Source organism: Triticum urartu, chromosome 4A (assembly GCF_056163025.1).
Source record: "Triticum urartu cultivar PI428250 chromosome 4A, HENAU_Tu73, whole genome shotgun sequence".
In the NCBI taxonomy this organism is placed as follows: domain Eukaryota; kingdom Viridiplantae; phylum Streptophyta; class Magnoliopsida; order Poales; family Poaceae; genus Triticum; species Triticum urartu.
Window position 1 is genome coordinate 53,495,440 of NC_141876.1, and position 25,424 is coordinate 53,520,863.

A 25,424-nucleotide genomic window follows, 5' to 3' on the forward strand; every position below is an offset into this window, starting at 1 on the left:
CTCTCCACTCTGCCCCAAGCTCCCGTCTAGCTATCTCCGCCCTTCTCCGGCATGGTGGGCAGCCGATCCGAGTCCTACACCTCCAGATCTGTCGACTCCGAGCTCATTCTACGCCGCCCGAGGTGTGACGCCCCCGATTCAATCGTACACTAATCATACACGCAAATGTATACGATCAAGATCAGGGACTCACGGGAAGATATCACAACACAACTCTACAAATAAAATAAGTCATACAAGCATCATATTATAAGCCAGGGGCCTCGAAGGCTCGAATACAAGAGCTCGATCATAGACGAGTCAGCGGAAGCAACAATATCTGAGTACAGACATAAGTTAAACAAGTTTGCCATAAGAAGGCTAGCACAAACTGGGATACAGATCGAAAGAGGCGCAGGCCTCCTGCCTGGGATCCTCCTAAACTACTCCTGGTCGTCGTCAGCGGGCTGCACGTAGTAGTAGGCACCTCCCGAGTAGTAGTAGTCGTCGTCGACGGTGGCGTCTGGCTCCTGGGCTCCAACGTCTGGTCGCAGCAATCGGGTCTAGGAAAGGGGAAAAGAGAGCAAAGCAACCGTGAGTACTCATCCAAAGTACTCGCAAGCAAAGAGCTACACTACATATGTATGCATTGGTATCAAATGGAATAAGGGTATCATATGTGGACTGAACTGCAGAATGCCGGAATAAGAGGGGGATAGCTAGTCCTGTTGAAGACTACGCTTCTGGTAACCTCCGTCTTGCAGCAGAAGAAGAGAGTAGATGGTAAGCTCACCAAGTAACATCACATAGCATAATCCTAACCGATGATCCTCCCCTCGTCGCCCTGTGAGAGAGCGATCACCGGTTGTATCTGGCACTTGGAAGGGTGTGTTTTATTAAGTATCCGGTTCTAGTTGTCATAAGGTCAAGGTACAACTCTGGGTCGTCCTTTTACCAAGGGACATAGCTATTCGAATAGATCAACTTCCCTGCAGGGGTGCACCACATAACCCAACACGCTCGATCCCATTTGGCCGGACACACTTTCCTGGGTCATGCCCGGCCTCGGAAGATCAACACGTCGCAGCCCTACCTAGGCACAACAGAGAGGTCAGCACGCCGGTCTAAATCCTATGGCGCAGGGGTCTGGGCCCATCGACCATTGCACACCTGCACGTTGCGTACGCGGCCGGTGAGCAGACCTAGCAACCTCCATTACAAAGGAAGTTGCGTTACAAGGTCCAACCCGGCGCGCGTCGCTCAGTCGCTGACGTCACGAAGGCTTCGGCTGATACTACGACGTCGAGTGCCCATAACTGTCCCCGCGTAGATGGTTAGTGCGTATAGGCCAGTAGCCAGACTTAGATCAAATACCAAGATCTCGTTAAGCGTGTTATTCTAAAATAACCACGGACGCCGACCAGGGCCAGGCCCACCTCTCTCCTAGGTGGTCTCAACCTGCCCTGTCGCTCCGCCACAAAGTAGCCGTCGAGGGCCTTCGGGAACTCAGGCCCACCTCTACCGGGATGGAGCCACCTGCCCCTTCAGCCCCCAACATCGGAATCACTCGCGGGTACTCCTACGAGCCGACCTGACTTTAATCACCACAAGTATCATATATTATGTATAAGTATATACCCGTGACCACCTCCCAAGTGATCACGGCCCGATAGTATAGCATGGCAGACAGACAAGAATGTAGGGCCACTGATGGTAAACTAGCATCCTATACTAAGCATTTAGGATTGCAGGTAAGGTATCAACAGTAGTAGCAAGGACAAGCTATGCAGTAGTATAGGATTAACTGAAAGCAGTAACATGCTACACTACTCTAATGCAAGCAGTATAGAGAAGAATAGGCGATATCTGGTGATCAAGGGGGGGGGGCTTGCCTGGTTGCTCTGGCAAGAGAGAGGGGTCATCAACACCGTAGTCGTACTAGGGGTCTCCGACAGTCTCGGGGTCTACTAGAAAGAAGTAACGGAGGGGGGGAACACAATAAATAACAGAGCAATCAATGTAACAAAAAGCAAGATGCGGCATTACGTTGTGCTAGGGGTGACCTGACGCGGTACGAGGTGATACCGGTGAAGGGGGGAAACATCCGGAAAAATATCCCCGGTGTTTCGCGTTTTCGGACAGATGAACCGGAGGGGGAAAGTTGCGTGTTCGCTATGCTAGGGATGCGTGGCGGACAAACGGGTTGCGTAACCGGATTCGTCTCGTCGTTCTGAGCAACTTTCATGTAGAAAGTATTTTCATCTGAGCTACGGTTTATTTTATATGATTTTTAAAGTTTTAAATCATTTTTAGAATTTATTTAATTAATTTAATTCAACATTATCCAGAACAGTGCATGCTGACGTCAGCATGATGTCAGCAGTCAATAGAGGAGTTGACTAGTCAGCTCACGTGTGGGTCCCGTTCGTCATTGACTGTTTAGTCTAATTAGGGTTTAACTAATCTAATTACGGATTAATTAAACTAACTAGTTAATTAGATTAATTAAACGGGTTAATTAACTTAATTAATATTTTTATTTATTAATTATTTATTTATTTCCTTTTTTATAACATTCTGGGCTAGGCCCACCTGTCTGTGACCCAAAGGGGCGGATGCGGGTGCGGGCATCGGGCGAAGGGTGCGGGCGCGTGGGCGCCCGTTACGGTGAGCGGGAGGGGCGCAACTGGCCACGACCAGCGGGCGCCGCGAGCCGGCATCAGGCGAGGAGCGGCGCCGGCGCGGCCTGGTGGTCTGGGGCGGCGGCCAGAGGAGCTTCCGGAGTCGTGCTAGGGCGGCGGCGCGCTAGCAGGCGGCGGGGAGCAGAGGTAGAAGGCGGGGCGTAGAGGTGGGAGGCGGGGCGACATGGCGCGCGAATGTGGCAGGGGAGTCCATAGGCGGGGCGCCGCGGGGTTGGCCGGGCGCGGCTGTCAGCGGGTGGCGGTGGGCGGCGGAGCCGAGCGCGGGGGTGGAGGCGGAGCGCCGTCAGCGGGGGAGGGCGCGACGCGGTAGCGGGTCCAGTGGAGGACGGCGTCGCAGGAGGAAGAGGAGGCCTGTTGGAAATATGCCCTAGAGGCAATAATAAATTAGTTATTATTATATTTCATTGTTCATGATAATCGTTTATTATCCATGCTAGAATTGTATTGATAGGAAACTCAGATACATGTGTGGATACATAGACAACACCATGTCCCTAGTAAGCCTCTAGTTGACTAGCTCGTTGATCAATAGATGGTTACGGTTTCCTGACCATGGACTTTGGATGTCGTTGATAACGGGATCACATCATTAGGAGAATGATGTGATGGACAAGACCCAATCCTAAGCCTAGCACAAGATCGTGTAGTTCGTTTGCTAAAGCTTTTCTAATGTCAAGTATCATTTCCTTAGACCATGAGATTGTGCAACTCCCGGATACCGTAGGAGTGCTTTGGGTGTGCCAAACGTCACAACATAACTGGGTGGCTATAAAGGTACACTACAGGTATCTCTGAAAGTGTCTGTTGGGTTGGCACGAATCGAGACTGGGATTTGTCAATCCGTGTTAACGGAGAGGTATCTCTGGGCCCACTCGATAGGACATCATCATAATGTGCACAATGTGACCAAGGAGTTGATCACGGGATGATGTGTTACGGAACGAGTAAAGAGACTTGCCGGTAACGAGATTGAACAAGGTATCGGGATACCGACGATCGAATCTCGGGCAAGTACAATACCGCTAGACAAAGGGAATTGAATACGGGATTGATTGAATCCTTGACATTGTGGTTCATCCGATGAGATCATCGTGGAACATGTGGGAGCCAACATGGGTATCCATATCCCGCTGTTGGTTATTGATCGGAGAGTCATCTCGGTCATGTCTGCATGTCTCCCGAACCCGTAGGGTCTACACACTTAAGGTTCGATGACGCTAGGATTATTAGGAAGACTTGTATGTGATTACCGTATGTTGTTCGGAGTCCCGGATGAGATCCCGGACGTCACGAGGAGTTCCGGAATGGTCCGGAGGTGAAGATTTATATGTAGGAAGTTGTCATACGGTCACCGGAAAGGTTCGGGGGCATATCGGTATTGTACCGGGGCCACCGGAGGGTTTCCGCGGGTCCACCGGGAGGGGCCACCTCTCTCGGAGGGCCTAATGGGCTATAGAGGAAAGGGAACCAGCCCTACATGGGCTGACCGCATCCCCCCTTGGGCCCATGCGCCTAGGGTTGGGGGGGGGGGGAACCCTAAAGGGGGCGCCCCCCTTGCTTGGGGGGCAAGCCCCCTCCCCTTGGCCGCCGCCCCCCCTCTAGATCTCATCTAGAGGGGGCCGGCCCCCTTCCTCCTTCCCCTATAAATAGAGGGGCAAGGGGAGGGATGCACATGAGATCCCTGGCGCAGCCCCTCCCCTCCCCAACACCTCTCCTCCTCCGCAAGAGCTTGGCGAAGCCCTACCGGAGTACTGCAGCTCCACCACCACCACGCCGTCGTGCTGCTGTTGGAGCCCTCTTCCTCAACCTCTCCCTCCTCCTTGCTGGATCAAGGCACGGGAGACGTCTCCGTTCCGTATGTGTGTTGAACGCGGAGGCACCGTCCGTTCGGCGCTAGGATCATCGGTGATTTGGATCACGACGAGTACGACTCCATCAACCCCGTTCACTTGAACGCTTTCGCTTAGCGATCTACAAGGGTATGTAGATGCACTCCTCTCTCCCTCGTTGCTAGATGACTCCATAGATTGATCTTGGTGATGCGTAGGAAATTTTAAATTTCTGCTACGATCCCCAACAGTGTCATCATGAGCTAGGTCCATGCATAGTTTCTATGCACGAGTAGAACACAAAGTAGTTGTGGGTGTCGATATTATCAATTTACTTGCCATTACTAGTCTTATCTTGATTCGGCGGCATCATGGGATGAAGCGTCCCGGACCGACCTTACACGTACTCTTACGTGAGACTGGTTCCACCGACTGACATGCACTAGTTGCATAAGGTGTCTAGCGGGTGTCTGTCTCTCCCACTTTAGTCGGATCGGATTTGATGAAAAGGGTCCTTATGAAGGGTAAATAGAAATTGGCATATCACGTTGTGGTTTTCGCGTAGGTAAGAAACGTTCTTGCTAGAAACCTATAGCAGCCACGTAAAAACTTGCAACAACAATTAGAGGACGTCTAACTTGTTTTTGCAGCATATGACGTGTGATGTGATATGGCCAAAAGCATGTGATGAATGATATATGTGATGTATGAGATTGATCATGTTCTTGTAATAGGAATCACGACTTGCATGTCGATGAGTATGACAACCGGCATGAGCCATAGGAGTTGTCTTAATTTATTTATGACCTGCGTGTCAACTTAAACGTCATGTAATTACTTTACTTTATTGCTAAAGCGTTAGCCATAGTAGTAGAAGTAATAGATGACGAGACAACTTCAAGAAGACACGATGATGGAGATCATGATTATGGAGATCATGGTGTCATGCCGGTGACAACGATGATCATGGAGCCCGAAGATGGAGATCAAAAGGAGCAAAATGATATTGGCCATATCATGTCACTATTTGATTGCATGTGATGTTTATCATGTTTTACATCTTATTTGCTTAGAACGACGGTAGCTTAAATAAGATGATCCCTCACTAAAATTTCAAGAAAAGTGTCCCCCCTAACTATGCACCGTTGCGAAGATTCGTTGTTTCGAAGCACCACGTGATGATCGGGTGTGATAGATTCTAACGTTCGAATACAACGGGCGTTGACGAGCCTAGCATGTACAGACATGGCCTCGGGACACATGCGAAACACTTAGGTTGACTTGACGAGCCTAGCATGTACAGGCATGGCCTCGGAACACGGAAGACCGAAAGGTCGAACATGAGTCGTATAGAAGATACGATCAACATGAGATGTTCACCGTTGATGACTAGTCCGTCTCACGTGATGATCGGACACGGCCTAGTCGATTCGGATCATGTTTCACTTAGATGAATAGAGGGATGTCTATCTGAGTGGGAGTTCATTAAATAATTTGATTAGATGAACTCAATTATCATGAACATAGTCTAAATTGTCTTTGCAAATATGTAGTAGATAAATAGCCCACGTTGTAGCTCCCTGTTTCAATACGTTCCTAGAGAAAGATTAAGTTGAAAGATATTGTAAGCAATGATGCGGACTAGGTCCGTAGTTCGAGGAGTGTCCTCACTGCTACACAGAAGGCTTACGTCTTTGATGCACCGCTCGATGTGCAAACCCCTACAACGTCGTCTGTGGATGTTGTGAACACCTGACAGACACATCCTGATGACTACATGATAGTTTAGTGCACCATACTTTACGGCTTAGAATCGGGATTCCAATGACATTTTGAACGCCATAGAACATATGAGATGTTCCAAGAGCTGAAATTGGGATTTCAGGCTCATGCCCGTGTTGAGAGGTGTGAGACCTCTGACAAGTTCTTTTGCCAACAAGATGGAGGAGAATAGCTTAGCTAATGAGCATGTGCTCAGAATGTCTGGGTGCTACAATCACTTAAATCAAGTGGGAGTTAAACTTCCAGATAAGATAGTGATTGATAGAGTTCTCTAGCCACTATCACTAAGCTACTAGATCTTCGTGCTGAACTATGACATGCAAGGGATAGAGTTGATCCCGGAGCTATTCGCGGTGCTTAAGACCGCAAAAGGTAGAAATCAAAGAAGGAGGATCAAGTGTTGATGGTTTAAGAAGACCACTAGTTTCAAGAAGGGCAAGGGCTAGAAGGGAAACTTCATGGATAACAAACCAGTTGTCGCTCCAGTGAAGGAACCCAAGGTTGAACCCAAACCCGAGACTAAGTGCTTCTATTGTAAGGGGAACAATCACTGGTAGCGGAATTACCCCAAATGCATGGTAGATAAGAAGGTTGGCAACTTCAACAAAGTATATACGTGTTATTAATGTGTACCTCACTAGTACTCCTGGTAGCACCTGGGTATTGGATACCGGTTCAGTTGCTATTATTGGTGACTTGAAGCAAAAGCTACGGACTAAACGGAGACTGGCTAAGGGCGAGGTGACGATGTGTGTTGGAAGTGTTTCCAAAGTTGATGAGATCACCATCGCACGCTCCATCTGCCTTCGGGATTAGTATTGAACCTAGATAAATGTTATCAGGTGTCTACGTTGAGCATGAATATGATTAGATCATGTTCATTGCAATACGGTTATTCATTTAAATTAGAGAATAATGGTTATTCTGTTTACATGAATAATACCTTTCATGGTCATGCACCCTATGTGTGGTTCATTGAATCTCGGTCGTGGTAATACACATGTTCACGCCAAAAGATGTAGAGTTAATAATGATAGTACCACTTTCTTGTGGCACTGCCGATTAGGTCATATTGGCGTAAGATGCATGAAGAAACTCCATGTCGATGGATGTTTGGAGTCACTTGATTTTGAATCGCTTGACACATGCGAGCCATGCCTCATGGGCAGGATGACTAAGACCCCGTTTTCAGGTACAATGAAACGGGCAAGTGACTTGTTGGAAATCATACATCCTGATGCGTGTGATCCAATGAGAATTGAAGCGTGCGGTGGATATCACTATTTTCTCATCTTCACTGACGATTTGAGTAGATATAGGTATATTTACTTAATGAAGCACAAGTCTGAAACATTTGAAAAGTTCAAGCGATTTCAGAGTGAAGTTAAGAATCATCATAACAATAAGATCATGTTCCTACGATCTAATCAAAAGGGGATTTTCTGAGTTATGAGTTTGGCAATCACTTAAGACATTGTGGAATTGTTTCACAGTTGAAGCCACCTGGAACACCACAAGGTAATGGTGTGTCTGGACGTCGTAATCGAACACTATGAGATATGGTGCGATCTATGATGTCTCTTATCAATCTACCGTTTTCATTTTGAGGTTATGCGTTAGAGACAGCTGCATTCACTTTAGATAGGACACCATCTAAGTCTGTTGAGACGACGTCGTATGAACATTGGTTTGGCAAGAAACCAAAGTTGTCGTTTCTTAATGTTTGGGGCTGCGATGCTTAAGGCTTCAGCCGGAGAAGCTCAAACCCAAAGCGGACAAACACATCTTCATAGGATACCCAAAGGTGACAGTAGGGTATACCTTCTATCTCAGATCCAAGGGCAAATTGTTTGTCGCTAAGAATGGGTCCTTTCTCGAGAAGGAGTTTCTCTCGAAAGAATTGAGTGGGAGGAAGATAGAACTTGATGAGGTTGTCAAACCTTTACTTCAACCAGAGAGTGATGCAACACAGAAAGATGTTTTCTGTGGCGCCTACGTCTGTTGAATAGGAAGTTAATGATAGTGATCATGAAGCTTCGGATCAAGTTGCTATCGAACCTCGTAGGTCGACAAGGATATGTACTACTCCTAAGTGGTACGGTAATCCTGTCTTAGATATCATGTTGTTAGACAACAATGAACCTACGAGCTATGGAGAAGCGATGGTGGGCCCGTATTCTGACAAATGGTTAGAAGCCATGAAATCCGAGATAGGATCCATATATCAGAACAAAGTATGGACTTTGGTGGACTTGCCCGATGATCGGCAAGCCATTGAGATAAATGGATCTTTAAGAAGAAGACGGACGTGGGCGGTAATGTTACCATATATGAAGCTCGACTTGTGGGAAAGAGTCTTTTCACAAGTTCAAGGAGTTGACTACGATGAGAATTTCTCACCCGTAGCGATGCTTAAGTCCGTCGGAATCATGTTAGCACTAGCTGTATTTTTCGATTATGAAATCTTACAGATGGATGTCAAAACAAGTTTTCTTACCAAATTTTCGTAAGGAAAGTTGTATGTGATACAATAAAAGGTTTTGTCGATCCTAAGGATGCTAAAAGGTATGCTGGCTCCAGCAATCCTTCTATGGACTAGAGCAAGCATCTCGGAGTCAGAATATATGCTTTGATAGAGTGATCAAAGCTTTTAAGTTTATACAATGTTTGCTAGAAACTTGTATTTACAAGAAAGTGAGTGGGAGCACTACAACATTTCTGATAAGTATATGTGGATGACATATTGTTGATTCGAAATGATGTAGAATTTCTGGAAAGCATAAACGGTTGTTTGAAGAGTGCTTTTCAAAGGAAGACCTGGATAAAGCTGCTTACATATTGGGCATCAAGATCTATAGAGATAGATCAAGACGCCTGATGATACTTTCAAAGGACGCACACCTTGACATGTTTTTGAAGGAGTTCAAAATAGATCAGTCAAAGAAGGGGTTCTTACATGAGTTGTAAGGTGTGAAGTTGAGTAAGACTCGAAGATTGACCACGGCAGAAGAAAGAGGAAGGACGAAGGTCGTCCCCTATGCTCTTGTCATAGGCTCTATACGGTATGCCATGCTGAGTACCGCACCTGATGTGTGCCTTGCCACATGTCTGGCAAGAGGGTACAAAGGTGATCTAGGACTGGACCACCAGATAGCGGTCAAAATTGTCCTTAGAGGAATAAGGAAGTGTTTCTCGGTTATGGAGGTGATAAAGAGTTTGACGTAAAGAGTTACGTCGATGCAAGCTTAACACCTATCCGGATAGCTCTGAGTAGAGATACCAGATACGTATAATGGAGCAACAATTTGGAATAACTCCAAGTGGAACGTGGTAGCAGCATCTACGATGTGACATAAAGTTTTGCGAAATACATGGGGATCTGAATATGGCAAGACCCGTTGACTACAACCTCTCTCACAAGCATAACACGATCAAACCCAAAACTCATTGAGTGTTAATCACATAGTGATGTGAACTAGATTTTTGAGTCTAGTAAACTCTGTGGATGTTGGTCACATGGTGATGTGACCTGTGAGTGTTAATCACATGGCGATGTGAACTAGATTATTGACTCTAGTACAAGTGGGAGACTGTTGGAAATATGCCCTAGAGGCAATAATAAATTAGTTATTATTATATTTCATTGTTCATGATAATCGTTTATTATCCATGCTCGAATTGTATTGATAGGAAACTCAGATACATGTGTGGATACATAGACAACACCATGTCCCTAGTAAGCCTCTAGTTGACTAGCTCGTTGATCAATAGATGGTTACGGTTTCCTGACCATGGACATTGGATGTCATTGATAATGGGATCACATCATTAGGAGAATGATGTGATGGACAAGACCCAATCCTATGCCTAGCACAAGATCGTGTAGTTCGTTTGCTAAAGCTTTTCTAATGTCAAGTATCATTTCCTTAGACCATGAGATTGTGCAACTCCCAGATACCATAGGAGTGCTTTGGGTGTGCCAAACGTCACAACGTAATTGGGTGGCTATAAAGGTACACTACAGGTATCTCTGAAAGTGTCTGTTGGGTTGGCACGAATCGAGACTGGGATTTGTCACTCCGTGTTAACGGAGAGGTATCTCTGGGCCCACTCGGTAGGACATCATCTTAATGTTCACAATGTGACCAAGGAGTTGATCACGGGATGATGTGTTACGGAACGAGTAAAGATACTTGCCGGTAACGAGATTGAACAAGGTATCGGGATACCGACGATCGAATCTCGGGCAAGTACAATACCGCTAGACAAAGGGAATTGAATACGGGATTGATTGAATCCTTGACATCGTGGTTCATCCGATGAGATCATCGTGGAACATGTGGGAGCCAACATGGGTATCCAGATCCCGCTGTTGGTTATTGATCAGAGAGTCATCTCGGTCATGTCTGCATGTCTCCCGAACCCGTAGGGTCTACACACTTAAGGTTCGATGACGCTAGGATTATTAGGAAGACTTGTATGTGATTACCGAATGTTGTTCGGAGTCCCGGATGAGATCCCGGACGTCACGAGGAGTTACGGAATGGTCCAGAGGTGAAGATTTATATGTAGGAAGTTGTCATACGGTCACCAGAAAGGTTCGGGGGCATATCGGTATTGTACCGGGGCCACCGGAGGGTTTCCGGGGGTCCACCGGGAGGGGCCACCTCTCTCGGAGGTCCTAATGGGCTGTAGAGGAAAGGGAACCAGCCCTACATGGGCTGGCCGCATCCCCCCCTTGGGCCCATGCGCCTAGGGTTGGGGGGGAAACCCTAAAGGGGGCGCCCCCCTCACTTGGGGGCCAAGCCCCCTCCCCTTGGCCCCCACCCCCCTCTAGATCTCATCTAGAGGGGGCCGGCCCCCTTCCTCCTTCCCCTATAAATAGAGGAGCAAGGGGAGGGCTGCACATGAGATCCCTGGCGCTGCCCCTCTCCTCCCCAACACCTCTCCTCCTCCGCAAGAGCTTGGCGAAGCCCTGCCGGAGTACTGCAGCTCCACCACCAGCACGCCGTCGTGCTGCTGTTGGAGCCCTCTTCCTCAACCTCTCCCTCCTCCTTGCTGTATCAAGGCACGGGGGACGTCTCCGTTCCGTATGTGTGTTGAACGCGGAGGCGCCGTCCGTTCGACGCTAGGATCATCGGTGATTTGGATCACGATGAGTACGACTCCATCAACCCCGTGCACTTGAACGCTTCCGCTTAGCGATCTACAAGGGTATGTAGATGCACTCCTCTCTCCCTCGTTGCTAGATAACTCCATAGATTGATCTTGGTGATGCGTAGAAAATTTTAAATTTATGCTACGATCCCCAACAAGGCCGGGGGTGAAGTGAGCGCGGTGTTGGCGCACGTACAGGGCAGAGATCAGGTGCGTGCAAGCGGGAGCAAAGCTTCGGGCGCATGGTGGAACAGTGGTGTACGACCACGAATTCGAAGGGGACAAGCTGGGGGATGGAGGAGGAGCTCACTTTGAGCCTGTAGATGAACAAGGTGGGCTCGGGGAGGAGACGACGAGGTCCGGTGGGGAGGCTCCGGCGAGGTCCAGGCGGCGGCGCGGGTGAAGGGAGCGAGGCTGTCCAGCGAGATCCGGCGACGGAGCGGTCGCGGATGGGGCGGCGAGGCTCGTGGTAGCTCGTTGGGGGAGGAGACGAGGACACGATGGTCCGGCGAGCGGCGATGGCATGGCAGCTCCGGCGAGGGGCGTCGGCATCGGGCCTCCCGATCCAGATCTCAGAGAGTGGGGGGGGACAAGAGAGAGAGTGGGGTTCGTGGGGGGTGCGGGGCTAGGGTTAGGTTCGGTGGGGGGTATGTGTAGGCCGGGGGTGGGCCGGCCTGGCTGGGAGATGGCCCAGTTGGGCCGGGGTCTTTTCTCTTTCTGGTTTTACTTTTTTTTAGTTTATTATTCTTTTACTGATTTTATTTGATTTCTCAATTTATGTTTGTTTGCAAAATATGTTATTAACACCCAAATTTGCATTACTAAATATACCTCTACCACAATAACTTTGGCACCTAAATAAAATAGTTTTGTAATTATTTATTATTTAAAAGTATTTAGATAATAGTTTTTGGTACTGTTTATTAACATTTGAATATTTAAACCTTTTATTAAAGTGTGGTTTCTCCACCATAATTACCTATGCATTATCTGTCACATCCAGAACATTTTGGTTTTAATATTTGAAAACTTTTAGTTTTTTATCTTGAATTTGAATTTTGAATCCGAACGGGGTTGAATCATCGCTATATTAACAACGGTAATCGAGGTGATGTGGCATTGTTAGCAGAGATTACCGTAGCTTAAATATCCAGGCGTCACAATTCTCCTCCACTACAAGAAATCTCGTCCCGAGATTTAAGAGGTAGTGAAAGGGGAAAGGTTTTGGTTACGAAAAATCTAACGGATCTTCTCGGTCCGGGTTGCCCTTCTCGAAGAGGTTGATCCATTACGTTGATGTCTTCATCCCTATGCTTCAGTGATCATGATGAAGCCCGCATCCTTTTGTAACACCCCGGATGTAACTTTCCCAATTTGTACTCCAACTCTTGCCGTTTCCGGCGTTAAGTTATATTTATTTCTCGGGTTCTTTGTCTCCGTGTGTTGTTTTCGTTGTCATGCATCTCATATCATGTCATCATGTGCATTGCATTTGCATACGTGTTCATCTCATGCATTCGAGCATTTTCCCCGTTGTCCGTTTTGCATTCCGGCGCTTCGTTCTTCTCCGGTGGCCACTTCTAGCTTTCTTTCGTGTGTGGGGATTAAACATTTCCGGATTGGACCGAGACTTGCCAAGCGGCCTTGGTTTACTACCGGTAGACCGCCTGTCAAGTTTCGTACCATCTGGACTTCGTTTGATACTCCAACGGTTAACCGAGGGACCGAAAAGGCCTCGTGTGTGTTGCAGCCCAACACCCCTCCAATTTGGCCCAAAACCCACCAAACTCTGCTCCATGTCCTAGAGCGTTCGATCATGATCGCGTGGCCGAAAACCGCATCTCATTTGGATTCTCCTAGCTCCCTCTACCTATATATATGTGATCCCCTCCGAAACATTCGCGGTACAAACCCTAGTCCTCTTCCACCTCGCGCCCGGACGTTTCTTCCACCGACGGACACGTCCGCCCTCCACCTCGCTCCGGCCAGTGGCGTCGCGCCACGTCATCCCCGCCGCCGCTCCAAGACAATAGGCGCCCGCCACCTCACCCGGCAGCTCTCTCTCTCTCCGTGCGGCCCGCGGGGCCCAGATCCGGCCCGCGCGGGCCCGGTCGCCGCCGCCGCCCGAGGCTCCCGCCTCCCCGCTCCTGCTCCCCCGCGTCGCCGCCTGGGCGCCTGAGCCGCCGCCCGAGCCGCCACTCCGGCCGCCGCCCCGCCGCTGCCGCTTCGCCGCCGCCCGCCGTAGCTCGCCGCGCCGCCCGCCGTTGCCGCCCGCCGCCCGGTCGCCGCCATCGCCGCCACCGGCCGCGCCGGCCTCTCCGTCGCCCGGATCCGCCCCGGCCGCGGCCTCCCTCCGGCGGCCGCCCGTCTTCCTCCGTCCAAGGCGCCATTTCCGGCGAGGAGCTACAGTGCAGATCCGGCCGCGCCTCGGGTTGCGTGCCCAGAACCCTAGATCTGATCCGGGGTAGTTTTTTACTAAGTCCCAGAATTTTTACTTCACATGCTCATGTTCGTGGCTCCGTAACTTTGCATCAGTAGCTCTGATTTGGGCATATAGCATATCAAAATGTTCATCTCAGAGAGTACATCATTTCATTCCATTGCATAATTTTCATTTGAGTTCATCTTGATGCCCGAAATGCTGTTAGAAGGAGGCTTTGTGAGTTAATTGTCAGATCTGCTAGTTCATCTTAGACTTTTGTCATTTTTGCCATGATTGTTGTGTGCATGCTATGCCTGTGAGTCCTTCATATGTTTTGTTAAGGATTTTGTCATCTATCCAGGGGTGCAACCCATGCATTTTTAGGATGTGTGTGGTGACTTGTGCAAGCTTGCAAAGTGAGGCACCCGGTAAATCTGTTTTCAGGGACTTAGTAGTTTTCACTAAGTCTGGGATTATTTAGTTCATGATGCCACATATTCAGCTTGTTTCCTAGTGATCCGTGCCTCTTTTGAGGATGATCAGTAAAGGAGTTTTGTTAATCATGTTATGCTCTATCCATCCACGTCTTTGTTTGCAATTATGGAGCAACCTAGCTTGAGTCAATCGAGCTCTACTTTTGCTTCGTTGTGAATCTAGGCAGATCGTCAACTTGTTTGCGATTTTGCCGATGTTATTGTGGTTGCTCCGTGCATGCTATGCCATTGTTCTTGCCATGTCTAGCTTGTAATTTGTGCCTTCTTTATGGGTGTATGATTGTCTTGCCATGACTTGCACCGTGGTGAGTGCATCGAGCTCGTTTACATGCCTTCGTGAGTTATGTTTCAGCATGTCTCAGTTTTCACTGTCTGAAAACTGATTGTGTTTTAGCTATGTTCGTGGGCTTGTTAGTATATTTTGTGAACCCTTTTGGCCCCAGGTCACTTTGGGTATTTTGTTAAGCTTGTTGAGTATCTCCATGCCATGTTCTTACTTGTCTTAATCAGGTCCCGTATCATGTTGTTTTGCTGCTCCGAAGAGGGCTTCGTGATCTGAGATTTCAGACTAGTGTTAATTTCACTAAGTCTGGAATCTGTTTTGCATTTGCGTTTTTTCCATGCTTGTTTGAACCTCTTATTAGATGAATTGGCCGTGGCTCAGTGCTAGTCTTTTGTTAATCATCTTATGTGCATCCCTGCCATGTATTTTGTTGTCATGTTTGGGTGCTGTAGCATGTTCGTTTCATTGCATTTAGATGCCTATTTGCTGTAAATCGCAGACCGGTGTCATTCTTAAATCGCTTGCCATTTCCAAACCGTAACTCCGATTCCGGCGTTCTTTATATGTTTTCAAGCGATTTCATCTCATCTTTCCAGTGGCACCCTTGGAATTCCAAGTTGAGGCCAGGTTCATGCATTTCCTGTCATATCTTGCATTTTGCATCCCGCATCGCATCCCGCATAGCATATCGTCATTTCATCATATTGCTTGGTCTTGCACGTGGTTGATTGTATCCTTGTTGCTTGTTTGTCTTGTTTGGGTAGAGCCGGGAGACGAGTTCGCTACCGAGGATCCCGTTGAGTTTGCTTGTGAGGATCCAGTCAACTCTGACAACTGTGCAGGCAAGATGATCATACCCTCGAAATCACTACTATCTTTGCTATGCTAGTTTGCTCGCTCTTTGCTATGCCAGTGCTACGATGCCTACCATTTGCTTGTCAGCCTCCCAATTGCCATGTCTAACCTCTAACCCACCATGTCCTAGCAAACCGTTGATTGGCTATGTTACCGCTTTGCTCAGCCCCTCTTATAGCGTTGCTAGTTGCAGGTGAAGATTGGAGGCCGTTCCTTGTTGGAACACCTTTTATTTATTTGTTGGGATATCATTATATTGCCATGTTATCTTAATGCATCTATATACTTGGTAAAGGGTGGAAGGCTCGGCCTCTCGCCTAGTGTTTTGTTCCACTCTTGCCGCCCTAGTTTCCGTCATATCGGTGTTATGTTCCCGGATTTTGCGTTCCTTACGCGGTTGGGTTATAATGGGAACCCCTTGATATTTCGCCTTGATTAAAGCTTTTCCAGCAATGCCCAACATTTGTTTTACCATTCGCCACCTAGCCCCTTTTCTTTCCCTTGGGTTCTGCAGACTCAAGGGTCATCTTATTTTAACCCCCCGGGCCAGTGCTCCTCTGAGTGTTGGTCCCACCGAGCGATGTCCGAGGCTACCAGGGGCAACTCTGGGCTGGCTTACCCGACGTCTGGCTCATCTGAGTGTGCCCTGAGAAAGACATATGTGCAGCTCCTATCGGGATTTGTCGGCACATTCGGGCGGTGTTGCTGGTCTTGTTTTAACCTGTCGAAGTGTCTTGAGTTACCGAGATACCGAGTCTGATCGGAATGTCTTGGGAGGAGGTCTATTCCTTCGTTGACCGTGAGAGCTTGTCATGGGCTAAGTTGGGACTCCCCTGCAGGGATTGAACTTTCGAAAGCCGTGCCCGCGGTTATGGGCAGATGGGAATTTGTTAATTTCTGGTTGTAGATAACATGAACCTTAATTAATTAAAATGAATCAACTGAGTGTGTTACCGTGATGGCCTCTTCTCGGCGGAGTCCGGGAAGTGGACACGGTGTTGGAGTAATGTTTGCGCAGGTTGTTCTCTAGCTTCTCGCTCGTGCTTTGCCTCCTCTTCCCGCTCTCTTTTGCGTATAAGTTAGCCACCATATATGCTAGTCGCTTGCTGCAGCTCCACATATATTTGCCTATCCTTCCTATAAGCTTAAATAGTCTTGATCGCGAGGGTGCGAGATTGCTGAGTCCCTGTGGCTCACAGATTACTATTACACCAGATGCAGGTCCAGGTGATTCCGCTCCAGGTGACGAGTATGAGCTCAAGTGGGAGTTCGACGAAGACTCTCAACGATACTATGTTTCCTTTCCCGATGATCAGTAGTGGTGCCCAGTTGGGGGTGATTGGGACCGTGTCGCATGTTGGGTTCTCTTCTATTTTGGCACCGTAGACGGGCCATGAGTGTTTTGGATGATGTAATGTTATTTATGTTCTTGATTGACGTGGCGAGTGTAAGCCAACTATGTTCTCCCCTTTATTATTCATATTACATGGGATGTTGTGAAGATTGCCTAACTTGCGACATATGCCTTCAATGCGATTATGTCTCTAAGTCGTGCCTTGACACGTGGGAGCTATAGTCGCATCGAGGGTGTTACACCTTTCCTCAGGAACTCCATCGTACTTATGAAAGAATAAAGGGTTGGCATTCTGGGAGAACGGACCTCGGCAGGGTTGACTATCGGGTCGACAACATCGAGGAAGGTGGCGGAAAGTAACTCCCGAATCGAAACTTAATAAAATACCGAGAGCAAAGTAAGGAGGTATCATGGGAAGTTTCGAGCGGGCAGGCAATCGTTCGATGCCTGAAACGAAGTGTTGAAGGGGTTTAGAGCAATGTGAAAAGCATTGCATCTGATACCTGAATAGATCAACAGGCAGGTGGCCCGTGAATTACATACAAAGTCAAGCGCGAGGAATAACTTTGACAACAGGGTGTACAGGAGAGTCAGGTTTCGATCCTGTGGAACTGTGGGTTATGGGCCCACCATGTGGGATAAAAGTAGGAGTTGTGACATCTTGCATGGTCACGATAGCAAGGCATGTCAGAGGCTAGCCTGTCAGTTATGTCGGCAACAACATCGATACCAAGGGCGAGGGGCGAAGAGAACCATTTTCCTGCTCGTTGAACGAGGCGGACCAATAGGCAAAGTTCTCGTCCATCGGTGGTTACCGGGATGCTATCAACAATGGTAACAGGGTCTTACTGACAGAGTTGTACAACGAGGTGCTTACTAAGCAGGGAATTATCACTGCTCATTTAAGTCAGATTACAAGAAAGCTTAACAAGACAATGGAAAGGAAAATGCGATTATCAGGTTTAAACAGAAGAATGGAAAGGATAATATGTTTTAAACACATAATTCAGGGATATATCCTTCCCAAGGACAAGCAGAGCATGATATCCGTGGCAGGATATCATGTAGAAAACCCCTTAGGCAAGGGGAGAGAAATTTCATGACATTACCCATACAACGTTGTTTGGATAATTGAGCAAGAAAACATAACATTTTGTTTCAAATGTTCTTATCGAAGATCGGAGTATCACCGACATGCTTCGAGATAGCATTGACAAGGTCTTCAAGCAAAGATTAGTCCTTGGATACACAAAGGATCCATCAGGAAAAACTTATTAAACAAGTCATTCAATTTCCTCATGAAAGAATGGTTAACCTTCTTAAAAAGGAAACTATAACAATATGTCCTCCAGCCAGGTGTGCTAGGCATGACATCACCTTACCGGGTTACATGAAGACCAATGTTATAACGCTTGGAAAATGTTCCAACCATCATATTTGACGAGATTTAGATCTGGATTGTGTCCGGATACCTTAGACACAGGATGCCTAAGAAGGAAGGGGTGCAACACAATTTGACGAGATGGTGTTGCAAGATCCTCGAAGAATGAACTATGGAAGCAAGTCCCGAATCATGAGTTCATCATTAAACCAATGACATGATGAGGAGGTGGCTGGTGAACTCAGCGACAATTCGTCAAGGTTTCACTAGGATGGATTTCCACAATTATGAGAACAAAGAGGTAACACTTGTTAGATCAAATAATATAATGATGTATGCTCGAGGAAAACATACACAATTAAACAATAGTTGAAAGGTGCACCTGAAATATGGGCTTATGTAGCATGATCAATGTTGGAATGATGATTCAATAATCAATAGTCTAAGAATGAACGAATATGGCAAGAAGTATCACTTGTACCAAGAATGGATAAGAGGTGGTGAAATTCCCACAACATTCTTGACATAAAAGGTGGTAATATCCAAGGTAAAGAAGAACAATGCTGGGTAGCAAGGAACTCAAGGTATAACACAAAACACGAACAAGTTTGTGTCGAACGGAAGACAATAAAGTGGTAGATGATAAAACAAATCATCAAGGGCAAGGATGGTATTTCTCATCATGAATTTGATATATATCTTGGAAGAGCTCAGGATGTTGCTGATGACCACGACACATTTGTCGAGAGATTTCATGAAGATGTAATCGGTCGACGATGACATCAAGTCAAATGATGATGCAGCGAAAGTAAAATAATACTTGAAGAAGAACTCATAAGAAGTTATGCAGTTCCATGATAATCTCGAGATACCAGAGGGGGTAATACTCGATGACAGATCAAAGTAGAGGTTGGACTGGGGTATTGCTCTACAGAAGACAAGCGCTTAAACTTGCACGCGAATGGTATTTAAAGGAGAACATGGTCGGAACCACGATTGCAAAAGGCCAGATCCCGGATATAAGATGAACTTATACCAAAGGAATAATTTAATTTAAGAGAAGCTTTAATGATAAGATCTACATCGTGTCCATGGGCATGAACACAAAGTTCAAGGTCGACTCCCACTTCTCCAATGCATAACCTTTCATTCACTTCTCACTTTCGAAGAAGTTGTAGTGTTGAAATTTTATCTGGCAAAATACCAGAAGTGTATGACTCGTGAAAACTTTCGAGTTCACACAGTTTAGAGAAGGCATATGTTCAACCCATAGGGGCTTCTTAGAAACATATACCACAAGTTTCAAGAGTAAATATCACAAGCTCGAAAGTAGAGCAAGGTTGAGAAAGTAGATGATACCATTTACCAAATGCATTATGTATCCGAGGGAAGGCTCACAAGGTTATTGAATATGAAGGATGCTGTCGGATAAAATCCATTAAAGGATCTGCCGGTCCATAACAGAGCTGACATGAGCATCGGCACACAACCAGAGGAAGTAACAATGCAAAGGTATTGGATTATGGAAACAACTAACTAATCCAGAGATCAAATGCAAAGGAATTATGATTTTCAAATCAAGGGATCAGAAGCAATGTTCTGATTAGGGATGGATAAGTTGAATAGCCTTAGGGGTACAATCGACAGAAATTGGATTTGCTGAGAACCAGCTCATGTCTAAAATGATGTCTGAGCCAGAAAGATAATTTAAAAGGATCAACTAATGATTGCGTGCATTCGCACTCATGTTGAATCAAAGGGATCAAAATGACGGTGTCTAAGGATACTAACGAATATTGCCAGACATATGGAAAGCATCCATCATGCAAGCAGACAAGTATTGCAGAGCAATAAGCTACTAAGGATTTTTGGAGGATCAAATAGTATTTCGATGACCATTGTGAAACACATGAACAATTGGGGGATGAGCGGATACTCGATAAGTGCGAGAATTATCCGTAGGGGTATTCAGGTGACAAAGATCAGCAAGGTAGTAAGCTCAAAGGATTATCGAAACAACGACGAGTATTTCGGGGTATCTTGTAATAACAAGACCAACTGGGAATAAAAGTAAGAACGATAGGTATAAGTATTTATCCATAGGGATTTTTCGGTGGTAGGGAATTGCAAAAGCAATGGCACAAAGTTTCGGGAGAACATCGGAGAGTATTATGAGAATCTTCTGTTGAAGTAGTCGATCATCTGTAATGAAGGGCTCTCCGGGAGAAAGTGATAACGAGATCCTAATGTTAGATTTAGCAAAATTCATTTAACCCGAATAGAAGAGAGTTCAGAGTCCCAGAGTAAGGATCGAGGAGTAAAAGATCCTAATACCACCCAGATGGCGACGTGGGCCCGTAATCCGCACAGCCATGTTAGTAAAAGTTTTTCAATGACTAGACTCAACTTCGGCCAAGGAGTTGGAAAGGGGAATTCCTACAGGCAGTCGGCTCTAATACCAACTTGTGACACCCCCGATTCAATCTTACACTAATCATACACGCAAACGTGTACGATCAAGATCAGGGACTCACAAGAAGATATCACAACACAACTCTACAAATAAAATAAGTCATACAAGCATCATATTACAAGCCAAGGGCCTCGAAGGCTCGAATACAAGAGCTCGATCATAGACGAGTCAGCGGAAGTAACAATATCTGAGTACAGACATAAGTTAAACAAGTTTGCCATAAGAAGGCTAGCACAAACTGGGATACAGATCGAAAGAGGCGCAGGCCTCCTGCCTGGGATCCTCCTAAACTACTCATGGTCGTCGTCAGCGGGTTGCACGTAGTAGTAGGCACCTCCCGAGTAGTAGTAGTCGTCATCGACGGTGGCGTCTGGCTCCTGGGCTCCAACGTCAGGTCGCAGTAATCGGGTATAGGAAAGGGGAAAAGAGAGCAAAGCAACCGTGAGTACTCATCCAAAGTACTCGCAAGCAAAGAGCTACACTACATATGTATGCATTGGTATCAAATGGAATAAGGGTATCATATGTGGACTGAACTGCAGAATGCTGGAATAAGAGGGGGATAGCCAGTCCTGTCGAAGACTACACTTCTGATAACCTCCGTCTTGCAGCAGAAGAAGAGAGTAGATGGTAAGTTCACCAAGTAACATCGCATAGCATAATCCTAACCGATGATCCTCCCCTTGTCGCCCTGTGAGAGAGTGATCACCGGTTGTATCTGGCACTTGGAAGGGTGTGTTTTATTAAGTATCCGGTTCTAGTTGTCATAAGGTCAAGGTACAACTCTGGGTCGTCCTTTTACCGAGGGACACGGCTATTCGAATAGATCAACTTCCCTGCAGGGGTGCACCACATAACCCAACACACTCGATCCCATTTGGCCGGACACACTTTCCTGGGTCATGCCTGGCCTCGGAAGATCAACACGTTGCAGCCCTACCTAGGCACAACAGAGAGGTCAGCACGCCGATCTAAATCCTATGGCGCAGGGGTCTGGGCCCATCACCCATTGCGCACCTGCACGTTGTGTACGCGGCCGGTGAGCAGACCTAGAAACCTCCATTACAAAGGAAGTTGCACTACGCGGTCCAACCCGGCGCGCGCCGCTCAGTCGCTGACGTCACGAAGGCTTCGGCTGATACTACGACGTCGAGTGCCCATAACTGTCCCCGCGTAGATGGTTAGTGCGTATAGGCCAGTAGCTAGACTCAGATCAAATACCAAGATCTCATTAAGCGTGTTATTCTGAAATAACCATAGACGCCGACCAGGGACAGGCCCACCTCTCTCCTAGGTGGTCTCAACCTGCCCTGTCGCTCCGCCACAAAGTAACCGTCGGGGGCCTTCGGGAACTCAAACCCACCTCTACCGGGATGGAGCCACCTGCCCCTTCAGCCCCCAACATCGGAATCACTCGTGGGTACTCCTACGAGCCGACCCGACTTTAATCACCACAAGTATCATATATTATGTATAAGTATATACCCGTGACCACCTCCCAAGTGATCACGACCCGATAGTATAGCATGGCAGACAGACAAGAATGTAGGGCCACTGATGGTACTAGCATCCTATACTAAGCATTTTGGATTGCAGGTAAGGTATCAACAGTAGTAGCAAGGACAGGCTATGCAGTAGTATAGGATTAACTGAAAGCAGTAACATGCTACACTACTCTAATGCAAGCAGTATAGAGAAGAATAGGCGGTATCTGGTGACCAAGGGGGGGCTTGCCTGGTTGCTCTGGCAAGAGAGAGGGGTCATCAACACCGTAGTCGTACTGGGGGTCTCCTGCAGTCTCGGGGTCTACCGGAAAGAAGTAACGGAGGGGGAACACAATAAATAACAGAGCAATCAATGTAACAAAAAGCAAGATGCGGCATTACGTTGTGCTAGGGGTGACCTGACGCGGTACGAGGTGATACCGGTGAAGGGGGGAAACATCCGGAAAAATATCCCCAGTGTTTCGCGTTTTCGGACAGATGAACCGGAGGGGGAAAGTTGCGTGTTCGCTATGCTAGGGATGCGTGGCGGACGAACGATCTGCGTAACCGGATTCGTCTCGTCGTTCTGAGCAACTTTCATGTAGAAAGTATTTTCATCTGAGCTACGGTTTATTTTATATGATTTTTAAAGTTTTAAATCATTTTTAGAATTTATTTAATTAATTTAATTCAACATTATCCAGAACAGTGCATGCTGACGTCAGCATGACGTCAGCAGTGAACAGAGGAGTTGACTGGTCAGCTGACGTGTGGGTCCCGTTCGTCATTGACTGTTTAGTCTAATTAGGGTTTAACTAATCTAATTACGGTTTAATTAAACTAACTAGTTAATTAGATTAATTAAACAGGTTAATTAACTTAATTAATATTATAATTATTTTTATTTATTTATTTCCTTTTTTATAACTTTCTGGGGCTAGGCCCACCTGTCTGTGACCCAAAGGGGCGGATGCGGGTGCAGGCATCGGGCGAGGGTTGCGGGCGCGTGGGCGCCCGTTACGGCGAGCGGGAGGGGCGCAACTGGCCACGACCAGCGGGCGCCGCGAGCCGGCATCAGGCGAGGAGTGGCGCCGGCGCGGCCTGGTGGTCTGGGGCGGCGGCCAAAGAAGTTGCCAGAGTCGTGCTAGGGCGGTGGGGATCAGAGGCGGAAGGCGGGGCGCAGAGGTGGGAGACGGGGCGACATGGGGCGCGAACGCGGCATGGGAGTCCATAGGCGAGGCGCCGCGGGGTTGGCCGGGCGCGGCTGTTAGCGGGTGGCGGTGGGCGGCGGAGCCGAGCGCGGGGGTGGAGGCGGAGCGCGGTCAGCGGGGGAGGGCGCGACGCGGCAACGGGTCCAGTGGAGGACGGCGTCGCAAGAGGGAGAGGAGGCCGGGGGTGAAGTGAGCGCGGTGTTGGCGCACGTACAGGGCAGAGATCAGGTGCGTGCAAGCGGGAGCAAAGCTTCGGGCGCATGGTGGAACAGTGGCGTACGACCACGAATTCGAAGGGGGCAAGCTGGGGGATGGAGGAGGAGCTCACTTTGAGCCTGTAGATGAACAAGGTGGGCTCGGGGAGGAGACGACGAGGTCCGGTGGGGAGGCTCCGGCGAGGTCCAGGCGGCGGCGCGGGTGAAGGGGGCGAGGTTGTCCAGCGAGATCCGGCGACGGAGCGGTCGCGGACGGGGCGGCGAGGCTCGTGGTAGCTCGTTGGGGAGGAGACGAGGACGCGATGGTCCGACGAGCGGCGATGGCATGGCACCTCCGGCGAGGGGCGTCGGCATCGGGCCTCCTGATCCAGATCTCGGAGAGTGGGGGGACGAGGGAGAGAGTGGGGGTCGTGGGGGGGGGGTGCGGGGCTAGGGTTAGGTTCGGTGGGGGGGTATGTGTAGGCCGGGGGTGGGCCGGCCTGGCTGGGAGATGGCCCAGTTGGTCCGGGGTCTTTTCTCTTTCTGGTTTTACTTCTTTTAGTTTATTATTCTTTTACTGATTTTATTTGATTTCTCAATTTATTTTTGTTTGCAAAATATGCTATTAACACCCAAATTTGCATTACTAAATATACCTCTACCACAATAACTTTGGCACCTAAATAAAATAGTTTTGTAATTATTTATTATTTAAAAGTATTTAGATAATAGTTTTTGCTACGGTTTATTAACATTTGAATATTTAAACCTTTTATTAAAGTGTGGTTTCTCCACCATAATTACCTATGCATTATTTGTCACATCCAGAACATTTTGGTTTTAATATTTGAAAACTTTTATTTTTTATCTTGAATTTGAATTTTGAATCCGAACAGGGTTGAATCATCGCGAGATTAACAACGGTAATCGAGGTGATGTGGCATTATTAGCAGAGATTACTGTAGCTTAAATATCCGGGCGTCACACGAGGAGGAGATGACCGCCCGGCTTGTGCTCCGCTGCTCCCGAGAGGAGGCCGCCTAACAGTAGCGCTCGGACTCCTTTCGTCGGGAATTCATTGCGTCCGCCCGAATGGCGCATGTATCTGTCGCTAGGTGTGCCATCGCTGCCACGGTGCGGTCTGCCTGGCGTCCGAGCATGGTGGCGGACGAGCAAGTTTGCAACTTGTCCGTTGGTGCGCCAAGGCGGAGGACACACCATGGGTGTCATCTGACGCAAACATGGCGCGACGTGCCCGCCGTACAAGGCAGCGGGCGCGGGAGGCTGTGGCAGCCCTCGCGGTGGTAGACGTTCGCGAGACGGAGTTGCATTCTCCGGCGCCCCGTATGATGCGCCAGTCCGGGCGCGGCAACCATGTCGTGGTGGATGTCACTGGCTCGTGCCAGGACGATCCATCATCGATCTGACATCCACCGGCACCATCAGGGTTTCGGGCTCCGACAATGAAGAGTAGGGCATGGGAGACGACGCCTTGAGTCTCGTGAGCCGCTCGTGTCTCATGCCCTACTCTACCTCGCCGGCGACCGGACCAACACTTTGGGGAGTACAGCAGACCGTCGGACATAGGCATGGCGGAGCCGGATGAGCTCTGCTTAAAGATTGGTTTACGTTGTATGTACGTAATGGTATGGATTTAAGATTTATAATTTGAGGTATCCGATTGTAAAATGGATTGTTTGAAGCATGATCGGACACTTTTTGTGAACGCGCCTGCGGGCGTTTGATGGTCGGATTTGCCAAGTTGGCTGTAGATGTTCTTATATTCGAAATATAAATTCTGAACGTTCGGATTTTAAGCATGAC

The 25,424-nt window shown here is 47.9% G+C and overlaps 1 long non-coding RNA gene across 1 annotated transcript; it reads right to left on the minus strand.

The window, feature by feature from the left end:
- Window positions 1-222: 222 nt before the first annotated feature.
- Window positions 223-13,608, minus strand: LOC147974724 (uncharacterized). Its single transcript, XR_015600259.1, has 2 exons — window positions 11,760-13,608; window positions 223-523 (listed from the first exon to the last, which is right to left on the minus strand). It is a non-coding gene; the product is annotated as an uncharacterized LOC147974724 (long non-coding RNA).
- Window positions 13,609-25,424: the final 11,816 nt, after the last annotated feature.